The sequence below is a fragment of the Ambystoma mexicanum genome, chromosome 4q (genome assembly GCF_040938575.1).
Source record: "Ambystoma mexicanum isolate Mex_15411 chromosome 4q, UKY_AmexF1_1, whole genome shotgun sequence".
In the NCBI taxonomy this organism is placed as follows: domain Eukaryota; kingdom Metazoa; phylum Chordata; class Amphibia; order Caudata; family Ambystomatidae; genus Ambystoma; species Ambystoma mexicanum.
Window position 1 is genome coordinate 528,321,624 of NC_090928.1, and position 16,621 is coordinate 528,338,244.

A 16,621-nucleotide genomic window follows, 5' to 3' on the forward strand; every position below is an offset into this window, starting at 1 on the left:
AGCCGATTAAACATGTGTGGAAAAAAGTCTTATTTGTGTTTTCTCCACTTTATTTTATAGTAAGATGATACATACTTTTTCTTTTACAGTGAATACATTAAGGTGTGGTATTGCCCCATTACACATCATCCAGACATGCATTCATATATTGTATGTTAACAATGAAAATATTGCAAATATTGTAAAGAGACTTTCAATTTCTATTTTTTCGGACAAAAAGCACTAAAGTTTTAGTTGTTTTCGCCCAACGTGGGGCTCAAACCCACGACCCTGAGATTAAGAGTCTCATGCTCTACCGACTGAGCTAGCCGGGATCCTTTGGATGCCTATAGTTTTCTTCCCTATCCCTGCACTGCTGTTTTCCACAGATAGGATGTATTTTTTTGGTCAAAAAGTCCTACAATTTTAGTTGTTTTTGCCCAACGTGGGGCTCGAACCCACAACCCTGAGATTAAGAGTCTCATCCTCTACCGACTGAGCTAGCCGGGCTCCTTTGGATACCTATAGTTTTCTTCCCTATCCCTGCACTGCCGTTTTCCACAGATAGGATGCTGTGTAATCATAGGCTCTGGTGGAGTTTGGAAAGAAAATACACATCAGCCAGAGGCAGAAATAGTCTAAGAAAGTATCAAACACAATTACCAGTCAATATCAGAACGCATTGAAGAATATCAGGAAATAGCTGATTAAACCTGTGTGGAAAAAAGTCTTATTTGTGTTTTCTCCACTTCATTTTATAGTAAGATGATACATACTTTTTCTTTTACAGTGAATACATTAAGGTGTGGTATTGCCCCATTACACATCATCCAAACATGCATTCATATATTGCATGTTAACAATCAAAATATTGCAAATATTGTAAAGAGACTTTCAATTTCTATTTTTTTGGTCAAAAAGCAATAAAATTTTAGTTGTTTTCGCCCAACGTGGGGCTCGCACCCACGACCCTGAGATTAAGAGTCTCATGCTCTACCGACTGAGCTAGCCGGGCTCCTTTGGATGCCTATAGTTTTCTTCCCTATCCCTGCACTGCCGTTTTCCACAGATAGGATGCTGTGTAATCATAGGCTCTGGTGGAGTTTGGAAAGAAAATACACATCAGCCAGAGGCAGAAATAGTCTAAGAAAGTATCAAACACAATTACCAGTCAATATCAGAACGCATTGAAGAATATCAGGAAATAGCTGATTAAACCTGTGTGGAAAAAAGTCTTATTTGTGTTTTCTCCACTTTATTTTATAGTAAGATGATACATACTTTTTCTTTTACAGTGAATACATTAAGGTGTGGTATTGCCCCATTACACATCATCCAGACATGCATTCATATATTGCATGTTAACAATGAAAATATTGCAAATATTGTAAAGAGACTTTCAATTTCTATTTTTTTGGTCAAAAAGCAATAAAATTTTAGTTGTTTTCGCCCAACGTGGGGCTCGCACCCACGACCCTGAGATTAAGAGTCTCATGCTCTAACGACTGAGCTAGCCTGGCTCCTTTGGATGCCTATAGTGCTGTGTAATCATAGGCTCTGGTGGAGTTTGGAAAGAAAATACACATCAGCCAGAGGCAGAAATAGTCTAAGAAAGTATCAAACACAATTACCAGTCAATATCAGAACGCATTGAAGAATATCAGGAAATAGCCGATTAAACCTGTGTGGAAAAAAGTCTTATTTGTGTTTTCTCCACTTTATTTTATAGTAAGATGATACATACTTTTTCTTTTACAGTGAATACATTAAGTTGTGGTATTGCCCCATTACACATCATCCAGACATGCATTCATATATTGCATGTTAACAATGAAAATATTGCAAATATTGTAAAGAGACTTTCAATTTCTATTTTTTTGGTCAAAAAGCACTAAAATTTTAGTTGCTTTCACCCAACGTGGGGCTCGAACCCACGACCCTGAGATTAAGAGTCTCATGCTCTACCGACTGAGCTAGCCAGGCTCCTTTGGATGCCTATAGTTTTCTTCCCTATCCCCGCACTGCCGTTTTCCACAGATAGGATGTATTTTTTTGGTCAAAAAGCATTACAATTTTAGTTGTGTTCGCCCAACGTGGGCTCGAACCCACGACCCTGAGATTAAGAGTATCATGCTCTACCGACTGAGCTAGCCGGGCTCCTTTGGATGCCTATAGTTTTCTTCCCTATCCCTGCACTGCCGTTTTCCACAGATAGGATGCTGTGTAATCATAGGCTCTGGTGGAGTTTGGAAAGAAAATACACATCAGCCAGAGGCAGAAATAGTCTAAGAAAGTATCAAACACAATTACCAGTCAATATCAGAACGCATTGAAGAATATCAGGAAATAGCCGATTAAACCTGTGTGGAAAAAAGTCCTATTTGTGTTTTCTCCACTTTATTTTATAGTAAGATGATACATACTTTTTCTTTTACAGTGAATACATTAAGGTGTGGTATTGCCCCATTACACATCATCCAGACATGCATTCATATATTGCATGTTAACAATGAAAATATTGCAAATATTGTAAAGAGACTTTCAATTTCTATTTTTTTGGTCAAAAAGCACTAAAATTTTAGTTGTTTTCGCCCAACGTGAGGCTCGAACCCACGACCCTGAGATTAAGAGTCTCATGCTCTGCCGACTGAGCTAGCCAGGCTTCTTCGGATGCTTATAGTTTTCTTCCCTATCCCTGCACTGCCGTTTTCCACAGATAGGATGTACTCTGGTGGAGTTTGGAAAGAAAATACACATCAGCCAGAGGCAGAAATAGTCTAAGAAAGTATCAAACACAATTACCAGTCAATATCAGAACGCATTGAAGAATATCAGGAAATAGCCGATTAAACCTGTGTGGAAAAAAGTCTTATTTGTGTTTTCTCCACTTTATTTTATAGTAAGATGATGCATACTTTTTCTTTTACAGTGAATACATTAAGGTATGGTATTGCCCCATTACACATCATCCAGACATGCATTCATATATTGCATATTAACAATGAAAATATTGCAAATATTGTAAAGAGACTTTCAATTTCTATTTTTTTGGTCAAAAAGCACTAAAATTTTAGTTGTTTTCGCCCAACGTGAGGCTCGAACCCACGACCCTGAGATTAAGAGTCGCATGCTCTGCCGACTGAGCTAGCTAGGCTTCTTTGGATGCTTATAGTTTTCTTCCCTATCCCTGCACTGCCGTTTTCCACAGATAGGATGTACTCTGGTGGTGTTTGGAAAGAAAATACACATCAGCCAGAGGCAGAAATAGTCTAAGAAAGTATCAAACACAATTACCAGTCAATATCAGAACGCATTGAAGAATATCAGGAAATAGCCGATTAAACCTGTGTGGAAAAAAGTCTTATTTGTGTTTTCTCCACTTTATTTTATAGTAAGATGATGCATACTTTTTCTTTTACAGTGAATACATTAAGGTATGGTATTGCCCCATTACACATCATCCAGACATGCATTCATATATTGCATGTTAACAATGAAAATATTGCAAAGAGACTTTCAATTTCTATTTTTTTGGTCAAAAAGCACTACAATTTTAGTTGTTTTCGCCCAACGTGGGGCTCAAACCCACGACCCTGAGATTAAGAGTCTCATGCTCTACCGACTGAGCTAGCCAGGCTCCTTTTGATGCCTATAGTTTTCTTCCCTATCCCTGCACTGCCGTTTTCCACAGATAGGATGTATTTTTTTGGTCAAAAAGTCCTACAATTTTAGTTGTTTTCGCCCAACGTGGGGCTCGAACCCACGACCCTGAGATTAAGAGTCTCAAGTTCTACCGACTGAGCTAGCCGGGCTCCTTTGGATACCTATAGTTTTCTTCCCTATCCCTGCACTGCCGTTTTCCACAGATAGGATGCTGTGTAATCATAGGCTCTGGTGGAGTTTGGAAAGAAAATACACATCAGCCAGAGGCAGAAATAGTCTAAGAAAGTATCAAACACAATTACCAGTCAATATCAGAACGCATTGAAGAATATCAGGAAATAGCCGATTAAACCTGTGTGGAAAAAAGTCTTATTTGTGTTTTCTCCACTTTATTTTATAGTAAGATGATAGATACTTTTTCTTTTACAGTGAATACATTAAGGTGTGGTATTGCCCCATTACACATCATCCAGACATGCATTCATATATTGCATGTTAACAATCAAAATATTGCAAATATTGTAAAGAGACTTTCAATTTCTATTTTTTTGGTCAAAAAGCATTAAAATTTTAGTTGTTTTCGCCCAACGTGGGGCTCGCACCCACGACCCTGAGATTAAGAGTCTCATGCTCTACCGACTGAGCTAGCCGGGCTCCTTTGGATGCCTATAGTTTTCTTCCCTATCCCTGCACTGCCGCTTTCCACAGATAGGATGCTGTGTAATCATAGGCTCTGGTGGAGTTTGGAAAGAAAATACACATCAGCCAGAGGCAGAAATAGTCTAAGAAAGTATCAAACACAATTACCAGTCAATATCAGAACGCATTGAAGAATATCAGGAAATAGCCGATTAAACCTGTGTGGAAAAAAGTCTTATTTGTGTTTTCTCCACTTTATTTTATAGTAAGATGATACATACTTTTTCTTTTATAGTGAATACATTAAGGTGTGGTATTGCCCCATTACACATCATCCAGACATGCATTCATATATTGCATGTTAACAATGAAAATATTGCAAATATTGTAAAGAGACTTTCAATTTCTATTTTTTTGGTCAAAAAGCACTAAAATTTTAGTTGTTTTCGCCCAACGTTTTGTTCCCTATCCCTGCACTGCCGCTTTCCACAGATAGGATGTATTTTTTTGGTCAAAAAGCACTACAATTTTAGTTGTTTTCGCCCAACGTGGGGCTCGAACCCACGACCCTGAGATTAAGAGTCTCATGCTCTACCGACTGAGCTCACCGGGCTCCTTTGGATGCTTATAGTTTTCTTCCCTATCCCTGCACTGCCGTTTTCCACAGAAAGGATGTACTCTGGTGGAGTTTGGAAAGAAAATACACATCAGCCAGAGGCAGAAATAGTCTAAGAAAGTATCAAACACAATTACCAGTCAATATCAGAACGCATTGAAGAATATCAGGAAATAGCCGATTAAACCTGTGTGGAAAAAAGTCTTATTTGTGTTTTCTCCACTTTATTTTATAGTAAGATGATGCATACTTTTTCTTTTACAGTGAATACATTAAGGTATGGTATTGCCCCATTACACATCATCCAGACATGCATTCATATATTGCATGTTAACAATGAAAATATTGCAAAGAGACTTTCAATTTCTATTTTTTTGGTCAAAAAGCACTACAATTTTAGTTGTTTTCGCCCAACGTGGGGCTCAAACCCACGACCCTGAGATTAAGAGTCTCATGCTCTACCGACTGAGCTAGCCAGGCTCCTTTTGATGCCTATAGTTTTCTTCCCTATCCCTGCACTGCCGTTTTCCACAGATAGGATGTATTTTTTTGGTCAAAAAGCACTACAATTTTAGTTGTTTTCGCCCAACGTGGGGCTCGAACCCACGACCCTGAGATTAAGAGTCTCATGCTCTACCGACTGAGCTCACCGGGCTCCTTTGGATACCTATAGTTTTCTTCCCTATCCCTGCACTGCTGTTTTCCACAGATAGGATGCTGTGTAATCATAGGCTCTGGTGGAGTTTGGAAAGAAAATACACATCAGCCAGAGGCAGAAATAGTCTAAGAAAGTATCAAACACAATTACCAGTCAATATCAGAACGCATTGAAGAATATCAGGAAATAGCTGATTAAACCTGTGTGGAAAAAAGTCTTATTTGTGTTTTCTCCACTTTATTTTATAGTAAGATGATACATACTTTTTCATTTACAGTGAATACATTAAGGTGTGGTATTGCCCCATTACACATCATCCAGACATGCATTCATATATTGCATGTTAACAATCAAAATATTGCAAATATTGTAAAGAGACTTTCAATTTCTATTTTTTTGGTCAAAAAACAATAAAACTTTAGTTGTTTTCGCCCAACGTGGGGCTCGCACCCACGACCCTGAGATTAAGAGTCTCATGCTCTACCGACTGAGCTAGCCGGGCTCCTTTGGATGCCTATAGTTTTCTTCCCTATCCCTGCACTGCCGTTTTCCACAGATAGGATGCTGTGTAATCATAGGCTCTGGTGGAGTTTGGAAAGAAAATACACATCAGCCAGAGGCAGAAATAGTCTAAGAAAGTATCAAACACAATTACCAGTCAATATCAGAACGCATTGAAGAATATCAGGAAATAGCCGATTAAACCTGTGTGGAAAAAAGTCTTATTTGTGTTTTCTCCACTTTATTTTATAGTAAGATGATACATACTTTTTCTTTTACAGTGAATACATTAAGGTGTGGTATTGCCCCATTACACATCATCCAGACATGCATTCATATATTGCATGTTAACAATCAAAATATTGCAAATATTGTAAAGAGACTTTCAATTTCTATTTTTTTGGTCAAAAAGCACTAAAATTTTAGTTGTTTTCGCCCAACGTGGGGTTCGCACCCACGACCCTGAGATTAAGAGACTCATGCTCTACCGACTGAGCGAGCCGGGCTCCTTTGGATGTCTATAGTTTTCTTCCCTATCCCTGCACTGCCGCTTTCCACAGATAGGATGCTGTGTAATCATAGGCTCTGGTGGAGTTTGGAAAGAAAATACACATCAGCCAGAGGCAGAAATAGTCTAAGAAAGTATCAAACACAATTACCAGTCAATATCAGAACGCATTGAAGAATATCAGGAAATAGCCGATTAAACCTGTGTGGAAAAAAGTCTTATTTGTGTTTTCTCCACTTTATTTTATAGTAAGATGATGCATACTTTTTCTTTTACAGTGAATACATTAAGGTATGGTATTGCCCCATTACACATCATCCAGACATGCATTCATATATTGCATGTTAACAATGAAAATATTGCAAAGAGACTTTCAATTTCTATTTTTTTGGTCAAAAAGCACTAAAATTTTAGATGTTTTCGCCCTACGTGGGGCTCGAACCCACGACCCTGAGATTAAGAGTCTAATGCTCTACCGACTGAGCTAGCCGGGCTCCTATGGATGCCTATAGTTTTCCTCCCTATCCCTGCACTGCCGCTTTCCACAGATAGGATGCTGTGTAATCATAGGCTCTGGTGGAGTTTGGAAAGAAAATACACATCAGCCAGAGGCAGAAATAGTCTAAGAAAGTATCAAACACAATTACCAGTCAATATCAGAACGCATTGAAGAATATCAGGAAATAGCCGATTAAACCTGTGTGGAAAAAAGTCTTATTTGTGTTTTCTCCACTTTATTTTATAGTAAAATGATACATACTTTTTCTTTTACAGTGAATACATTAAGGTGTGGTATTGCCCCATTACACATCATCCAGACATGCATTCATATATTGCATGTTAACAATCAAAATATTGCATATATTGTAAAGAGACTTTCAATTTCTATTTTTTTGGTCAAAAAACACTAAAATTTTAGTTGTTTTCGCCCACCGTGGGGCTCGAACCCACGACCCTGAGATTAAGAGTCTCATGCTCTACGTACTGAGCTAGCCGGGCTCCTTTGGATGCCTATAGTTTTCTTCCCTATCCCTGCACTGCCGTTTTCCACAGATAGGATGTATTTTTTTGGTCAAAAAGCACTACAATTTTAGTTGTTTTCGCCCAACGTGGGGCTCGAACCCACGGCCCTGAGATTAAGAGTCTCATGCTCTACCGACTGAGCTAGCCAGGCTCCTTTGGATGCCTATAGTTTTCTTCCCTATCCCTGCACTGCCGCTTTCCACAGATAGGATGCTGTGTAATCATAGGCTCTGGTGGAGTTTGGAAAGAAAATACACATCAGCCAGAGGCAGAAATAGTCTAAGAAAGTATCAAACACAATTACCAGTCAATATCAGAACGCATTGAAGAATATCAGGAAATAGCCGATTAAACATGTGTGGAAAAAAGTCTTATTTGTGTTTTCTCCACTTTATTTTATAGTAAGATGATACATACTTTTTCTTTTACAGTGAATACATTAAGGTGTGGTATTGCCCCATTACACATCATCCAGACATGCATTCATATATTGCATGTTAACAATGAAAATATTGCAAATATTGTAAAGAGACTTTCAATTTCTATTTTTTTGGTCAAAAAGCACTAAAATTTTAGTTGTATTCGCCCAACGTGGGGCTCAAACCCACGACCCTGAGATTAAGAGTATCATGCTCTACCGACCGAGCTAGCCGGGCTCCTTTGGATGCCTATAGTTTTCTTCCCTATCCCTGCACTGCTGTTTTCCACAGATAGGATGTATTTTTTTGGTCAAAAAGTCCTACAATTTTAGTTGTTTTCGCCCAACGTGGGGCTCGAACCCACAACCCTGAGATTAAGAGTCTCATGCTCTACCGACTGAGCTCGCCGGGCTCCTTTGGATACCTGTAGTTTTCTTCCCTATCCCTGCACTGCCGTTTTCCACAGATAGGATGCTGTGTAATCATAGGCTCTGGTGGAGTTTGGAAAGAAAATACACATCAGCCAGAGGCAGAAATAGTCTAAGAAAGTATCAAACACAATTACCAGTCAATATCAGAACGCATTGAAGAATATCAGGAAATAGCTGATTAAACCTGTGTGGAAAAAAGTCTTATTTGTGTTTTCTCCACTTTATTTTATAGTAAGATGATACATACTTTTTCTTTTACAGTGAATACATTAAGGTGTGGTATTGCCCCATTACACATCATCCAGACATGCATTCATATATTGCATGTTAACAATCAAAATATTGCAAATATTGTAAAGAGACTTTCAATTTCTATTTTTTTGGTCAAAAAGCAATAAAATTTTAGTTGTTTTCGCCCAACGTGGGGCTCGCACCCACGACCCTGAGATTAAGAGTCTCATGCTCTACCGACTGAGCTAGCCGGGCTCCTTTGGATACCTATAGTTTTCTTCCCTATCCCTGCACTGCCGTTTTCCACAGATAGGATGTATTTTTTTGGTCAAAAAGCACTACAATTTTAGTTGTTTTCGCCCAACGTGGGGCTCGAACCCACGACCCTGAGATTAAGAGTCTCATGCTCTACCGACTGAGCTAGCCGGGCTCCTTTGGATACCTATAATTTTCTTCCCTATCCCTGCACTGCCGTTTTCCACAGATAGGATGTATTTTTTTGGTCAAAAAGCACTAAAATTTTAGTTGTTTTCGCCCAACGTGGGGCTCGAACCCACAACCCTGAGATTAAGAGTCTCATGCTCTACCGACTGAGCTAGCCGGGCTCCTTTGGATGCCTATAGTTTTCTTCCCTATCCCTGCACTGCCGCTTTCCACAGATAGGATGCTGTGTAATCATAGGCTCTGGTGGAGTTTGGAAAGAAAATACACATCAGCCAGAGGCAGAAATAGTCTAAGAAAGTATCAAACACAATTACCAGTCAATATCAGAACGCATTGAAGAATATCAGGAAATAGCCGATTAAACCTGTGTGGAAAAAAGTATTATTTGTGTTTTCTCCACTTTATTTTATAGTAAGATGATACATACTTTTTCTTTTACAGTGAATACATTAAGGTGTGGTATTGCCCCATTACACATCATCCAGACATGCATTCATATATTGCATGTTAACAATCAAAATATTGCAAATATTGTAAAGAGACTTTCAATTTCTATTTTTTTGGTCAAAAAGCAATAAAATTTTAGTTGTTTTCGCCCAACGTGGGGCTCGCACCCACGACCCTGAGATTAAGAGTCTCATGCTCTACCGACTGAGCTAGCCGGGCTCCTTTGGATACCTATAGTTTTCTTCCCTATCCCTGCACTGCCGTTTTCCACAGATAGGATGTATTTTTTTGGTCAAAAAGCACTACAATTTTAGTTGTTTTCGCCCAACGTGGGGCTCGAACCCACGACCCTGAGATTAAGAGTCTCATGCTCTACCGACTGAGCTAGCCGGGCTCCTTTGGATACCTATAATTTTCTTCCCTATCCCTGCACTGCCGTTTTCCACAGATAGGATGTATTTTTTTGGTCAAAAAGCACTAAAATTTTAGTTGTTTTCGCCCAACGTGGGGCTCGAACCCACAACCCTGAGATTAAGAGTCTCATGCTCTACCGACTGAGCTAGCCGGGCTCCTTTGGATGCCTATAGTTTTCTTCCCTATCCCTGCACTGCCGCTTTCCACAGATAGGATGCTGTGTAATCATAGGCTCTGGTGGAGTTTGGAAAGAAAATACACATCAGCCAGAGGCAGAAATAGTCTAAGAAAGTATCAAACACAATTACCAGTCAATATCAGAACGCATTGAAGAATATCAGGAAATAGCCGATTAAACATGTGTGGAAAAAAGTCTTATTTGTGTTTTCTCCACTTTATTTTATAGTAAGATGATACATACTTTTTCTTTTACAGTGAATACATTAAGGTGTGGTATTGCCCCATTACACATCATCCAGACATGCATTCATATATTGTATGTTAACAATGAAAATATTGCAAATATTGTAAAGAGACTTTCAATTTCTATTTTTTCGGACAAAAAGCACTAAAGTTTTAGTTGTTTTCGCCCAACGTGGGGCTCAAACCCACGACCCTGAGATTAAGAGTCTCATGCTCTACCGACTGAGCTAGCCGGGATCCTTTGGATGCCTATAGTTTTCTTCCCTATCCCTGCACTGCCGTTTTCCACAGATAGGATGTATTTTTTTGGTCAAAAAGTCCTACAATTTTAGTTGTTTTTGCCCAACGTGGGGCTCGAACCCACAACCCTGAGATTAAGAGTCTCATCCTCTACCGACTGAGCTAGCCGGGCTCCTTTGGATACCTATAGTTTTCTTCCCTATCCCTGCACTGCCGTTTTCCACAGATAGGATGCTGTGTAATCATAGGCTCTGGTGGAGTTTGGAAAGAAAATACACATCAGCCAGAGGCAGAAATAGTCTAAGAAAGTATCAAACACAATTACCAGTCAATATCAGAACGCATTGAAGAATATCAGGAAATAGCTGATTAAACCTGTGTGGAAAAAAGTCTTATTTGTGTTTTCTCCACTTCATTTTATAGTAAGATGATACATACTTTTTCTTTTACAGTGAATACATTAAGGTGTGGTATTGCCCCATTACACATCATCCAAACATGCATTCATATATTGCATGTTAACAATCAAAATATTGCAAATATTGTAAAGAGACTTTCAATTTCTATTTTTTTGGTCAAAAAGCAATACAATTTTAGTTGTTTTCGCCCAACGTGGGGCTCGCACCCACGACCCTGAGATTAAGAGTCTCATGCTCTACCGACTGAGCTAGCCGGGCTCCTTTGGATGCCTATAGTTTTCTTCTCTATCCCTGCACTGCCGTTTTCCACAGATAGGATGCTGTGTAATCATAGGCTCTGGTGGAGTTTGGAAAGAAAATACACATCAGCCAGAGGCAGAAATAGTCTAAGAAAGTATCAAACACAATTACCAGTCAATATCAGAACTCATTGAAGAATATCAGGAAATAGCCGATTAAACCTGTGTGGAAAAAGTCTTATTTGTGTTTTCACCACTTTATTTTATAGTAAGATGATACATACTTTTTCTTTTACAGTGAATACATTAAGGTGTGGTATTGCCCCATTACAAATCATCCAGACATGCATTCATATATTGCATGTTAACAATCAAAATATTGCAAATATTGTAAAGAGACTTTCAATTTCTATTTTTTTGGTCAAAAAGCACTAAAACTTTAGTTGTTTTCACCCAACGTGGGGTTCGCACCCACGACCCTGAGATTAAGAGTCTCATGGTCTACCGACTGAGCTAGCCGGGCTCCTTTGGATGCCTACAGTTTTCTTCCCTATCCCTGCACTGCCGCTTTCCACAGATAGGATGCTGTGTAATCATAGGCTCTGGTGGAGTTTGGAAAGAAAATACACATCGGCCAGAGGCAGAAATAGTCTAAGAAAGTATCAAACACAATTACCAGTCAATATCAGAACGCATTGAAGAATATCAGGAAATAGCCGATTAAACCTGTGTGGAAAAAAGACTTATTTGTGTTTTCTCCACTTTATTTTATAGTAAGATGATGCATACTTTTTCTTTTACAGTGAATACATTAAGGTATGGTATTGCCCCATTACACATCATCCAGACATGCATTCATATATTGCATGTTAACAATGAAAATATTGCAAAGAGACTTTCAATTTCTATTTTTTTGGTCAAAAAGCACTAAAATTTTAGTTGTTTTCGCCCACGACCCTGAAATGAAGAGTCTCATGCTCTACCGACTGAGCTAGCCGGGTTCCTTTGGATGCCTATAGTTTTCTTCCCTATCCCTGCACTGCCGCTTTCCACAGATAGGATGCTGTGTAATCATAGGCTCTGGTGGAGTTTGGAAAGAAAATACACATCAGCCAGAGGCAGAAATAGTCTAAGAAAGTATCAAACACAATTACCAGTCAATATCAGAACGCATTGAAGAATATCAGGAAATAGCCGATTAAACCTGTGTGGAAAAAAGTCTTATTTGTGTTTTCTCCACTTTATTTTATAGTAAGATGATACATACTTTTTCTTTTACAGTGAATACATTAAGGTGTGGTATTGCCCCATTACACATCATCCAGACATGCATTCATATATTGCATGTTAACAATGAAAATATTGCAAATATTGTAAAGAGACTTTCAATTTCTATTTTTTTGGTCAAAAAGCAATAAAATTTTAGTTGTTTTCGCCCAACGTGGGGCTCGCACCCACGACCCTGAGATTAAGAGTCTCATGCTCTAACGACTGAGCTAGCCGGGCTCCTTTGGATGCCTATAGTGCTGTGTAATCATAGGCTCTGGTGGAGTTTGGAAAGAAAATACACATCAGCCAGAGGCAGAAATAGTCTAAGAAAGTATCAAACACAATTACCAGTCAATATCAGAACGCATTGAAGAATATCAGGAAATAGCCGATTAAACCTGTGTGGAAAAAAGTCTTATTTGTGTTTTCTCCACTTTATTTTATAGTAAGATGATACATACTTTTTCTTTTACAGTGAATACATTAAGTTGTGGTATTGCCCCATTACACATCATCCAGACATGCATTCATATATTGCATGTTAACAATGAAAATATTGCAAATATTGTAAAGAGACTTTCAATTTCTATTTTTTTGGTCAAAAAGCACTAAAATTTTAGTTGCTTTCACCCAACGTGGGGCTCGAACCCACGACCCTGAGATTAAGAGTCTCATGCTCTACCGACTGAGCTAGCCAGGCTCCTTTGGATGCCTATAGTTTTCTTCCCTATCCCCGCACTGCCGTTTTCCACAGATAGGATGTATTTTTTTGGTCAAAAAGCATTACAATTTTAGTTGTGTTCGCCCAACGTGGGCTCGAACCCACGACCCTGAGATTAAGAGTATCATGCTCTACCGACTGAGCTAGCCGGGCTCCTTTGGATGCCTATAGTTTTCTTCCCTATCCCTGCACTGCCGTTTTCCACAGATAGGATGCTGTGTAATCATAGGCTCTGGTGGAGTTTGGAAAGAAAATACACATCAGCCAGAGGCAGAAATAGTCTAAGAAAGTATCAAACACAATTACCAGTCAATATCAGAACGCATTGAAGAATATCAGGAAATAGCCGATTAAACCTGTGTGGAAAAAAGTCCTATTTGTGTTTTCTCCACTTTATTTTATAGTAAGATGATACATACTTTTTCTTTTACAGTGAATACATTAAGGTGTGGTATTGCCCCATTACACATCATCCAGACATGCATTCATATATTGCATGTTAACAATGAAAATATTGCAAATATTGTAAAGAGACTTTCAATTTCTATTTTTTTGGTCAAAAAGCACTAAAATTTTAGTTGTTTTCGCCCAACGTGAGGCTCGAACCCACGACCCTGAGATTAAGAGTCTCATGCTCTGCCGACTGAGCTAGCCAGGCTTCTTTGGATGCTTATAGTTTTCTTCCCTATCCCTGCACTGCCGTTTTCCACAGATAGGATGTACTCTGGTGGAGTTTGGAAAGAAAATACACATCAGCCAGAGGCAGAAATAGTCTAAGAAAGTATCAAACACAATTACCAGTCAATATCAGAACGCATTGAAGAATATCAGGAAATAGCCGATTAAACCTGTGTGGAAAAAAGTCTTATTTGTGTTTTCTCCACTTTATTTTATAGTAAGATGATGCATACTTTTTCTTTTACAGTGAATACATTAAGGTATGGTATTGCCCCATTACACATCATCCAGACATGCATTCATATATTGCATGTTAACAATGAAAATATTGCAAATATTGTAAAGAGACTTTCAATTTCTATTTTTTTGGTCAAAAAGCACTAAAATTTTAGTTGTTTTCACCCAACGTGGGGCTCGAACCCACGACCCTGAGATTAAGAGTCTCATGCTCTACCGACTGAGCTAGCCAGGCTCCTTTGGATGCCTATAGTTTTCTTTCCTATCCCTGCACTGCCGTTTTCCACAGATAGGATGTATTTTTTTGGTCAAAAAGCACTAAAATTTTAGTTGTTTTCGCCCAACGTGGGGCTCGAACCCACGACCCTGAGATTAAGAGTCTCATGCTCTACCGACTGAGCTAGCCGGGCTTCTTTGGATGCTTATAGTTTTCTTCCCTATCCCTGCACTGCCGTTTTCCACAGATAGGATGTACTCTGGTGGAGTTTGGAAAGAAAATACACATCAGCCAGAGGCAGAAATAGTCTAAGAAAGTATCAAACACAATTACCAGTCAATATCAGAACGCATTGAAGAATATCAGGAAATAGCCGATTAAACCTGTGTGGAAAAAAGTCTTATTTGTGTTTTCTCCACTTTATTTTATAGTAAGATGATGCATACTTTTTCTTTTACAGTGAATACATTAAGGTATGGTATTGCCCCATTACACATCATCCAGACATGCATTCATATATTGCATGTTAACAATGAAAATATTGCAAAGAGACTTTCAATTTCTATTTTTTTGGTCAAAAAGCACTACAATTTTAGTTGTTTTCGCCCAACGTGGGGCTCAAACCCACGACCCTGAGATTAAGAGTCTCATGCTCTACCGACTGAGCTAGCCAGGCTCCTTTTGATGCCTATAGTTTTCTTCCCTATCCCTGCACTGCCGTTTTCCACAGATAGGATGTATTTTTTTGGTCAAAAAGCACTACAATTTTAGTTGTTTTCGCCCAACGTGGGGCTCGAACCCACGACCCTGAGATTAAGAGTCTCATGCTCTACCGACTGAGCTCACCGGGCTCCTTTGGATACCTATAGTTTTCTTCCCTATCCCTGCACTGCCGTTTTCCACAGATAGGATGCTGTGTAATCATAGGCTCTGGTGGAGTTTGGAAAGAAAATACACATCAGCCAGAGGCAGAAATAGTCTAAGAAAGTATCAAACACAATTACCAGTCAATATCAGAACGCATTGAAGAATATCAGGAAATAGCTGATTAAACCTGTGTGGAAAAAAGTCTTATTTGTGTTTTCTCCACTTTATTTTATAGTAAGATGATACATACTTTTTCTTTTACAGTGAATACATTAAGGTGTGGTATTGCCCCATTACACATCATCCAGACATGCATTCATATATTGCATGTTAACAATCAAAATATTGCAAATATTGTAAAGAGACTTTCAATTTCTATTTTTTTGGTCAAAAAACAATAAAACTTTAGTTGTTTTCGCCCAACGTGGGGCTCGCACCCACGACCCTGAGATTAAGAGTCTCATGCTCTACCGACTGAGCTAGCCGGGCTCCTTTGGATGCCTATAGTTTTCTTCCCTATCCCTGCACTGCCGTTTTCCACAGATAGGATGCTGTGTAATCATAGGCTCTGGTGGAGTTTGGAAAGAAAATACACATCAGCCAGAGGCAGAAATAGTCTAAGAAAGTATCAAACACAATTACCAGTCAATATCAGAACGCATTGAAGAATATCAGGAAATAGCCGATTAAACCTGTGTGGAAAAAAGTCTTATTTGTGTTTTCTCCACTTTATTTTATAGTAAGATGATACATACTTTTTCTTTTACAGTGAATACATTAAGGTGTGGTATTGCCCCATTACACATCATCCAGACATGCATTCATATATTGCATGTTAACAATCAAAATATTGCAAATATTGTAAAGAGACTTTCAATTTCTATTTTTTTGGTCAAAAAGCACTAAAATTTTAGTTGTTTTCGCCCAACGTGGGGTTCGCACCCACGACCCTGAGATTAAAAGTCTCATGCTCTACCGACTGAGCTAGCCGGGCTCCTTTGGATGTCTATAGTTTTCTTCCCTATCCCTGCACTGCCGCTTTCCACAGATAGGATGCTGTGTAATCATAGGCTCTGGTGGAGTTTGGAAAGAAAATACACATCAGCCAGAGGCAGAAATAGTCTAAGAAAGTATCAAACACAATTACCAGTCAATATCAGAACGCATTGAAGAATATCAGGAAATAGCCGATTAAACCTGTGTGGAAAAAAGTCTTATTTGTGTTTTCTCCACTTTATTTTATAGTAAGATGATGCATACTTTTTCTTTTACAGTGAATACATTAAGGTATGGTATTGCCCCATTACACATCATCCAGACATGCATTCATATATTGCA

At 38.8% G+C, this 16,621-nt stretch overlaps 3 non-coding genes across 3 annotated transcripts; all 3 read right to left on the bottom strand.

Annotated features, from left to right (window-relative positions):
- Nucleotides 1–9,025: 9,025 nt before the first annotated feature.
- Nucleotides 9,026–9,098, bottom strand: TRNAK-CUU (transfer RNA lysine (anticodon CUU)). The gene has a single exon. It is a non-coding gene; the product is annotated as a tRNA-Lys (tRNA).
- A 782-nt stretch (nucleotides 9,099–9,880) lies between these two features.
- TRNAK-CUU (transfer RNA lysine (anticodon CUU)) lies at nucleotides 9,881–9,953 on the bottom strand. The gene has a single exon. It is a non-coding gene; the product is annotated as a tRNA-Lys (tRNA).
- Nucleotides 9,954–14,536: 4,583 nt separating this feature from the next.
- On the bottom strand, nucleotides 14,537–14,609 carry TRNAK-CUU (transfer RNA lysine (anticodon CUU)). Its single transcript has one exon. It is a non-coding gene; the product is annotated as a tRNA-Lys (tRNA).
- Between the last annotated feature and the right edge of the window lie 2,012 nt (nucleotides 14,610–16,621).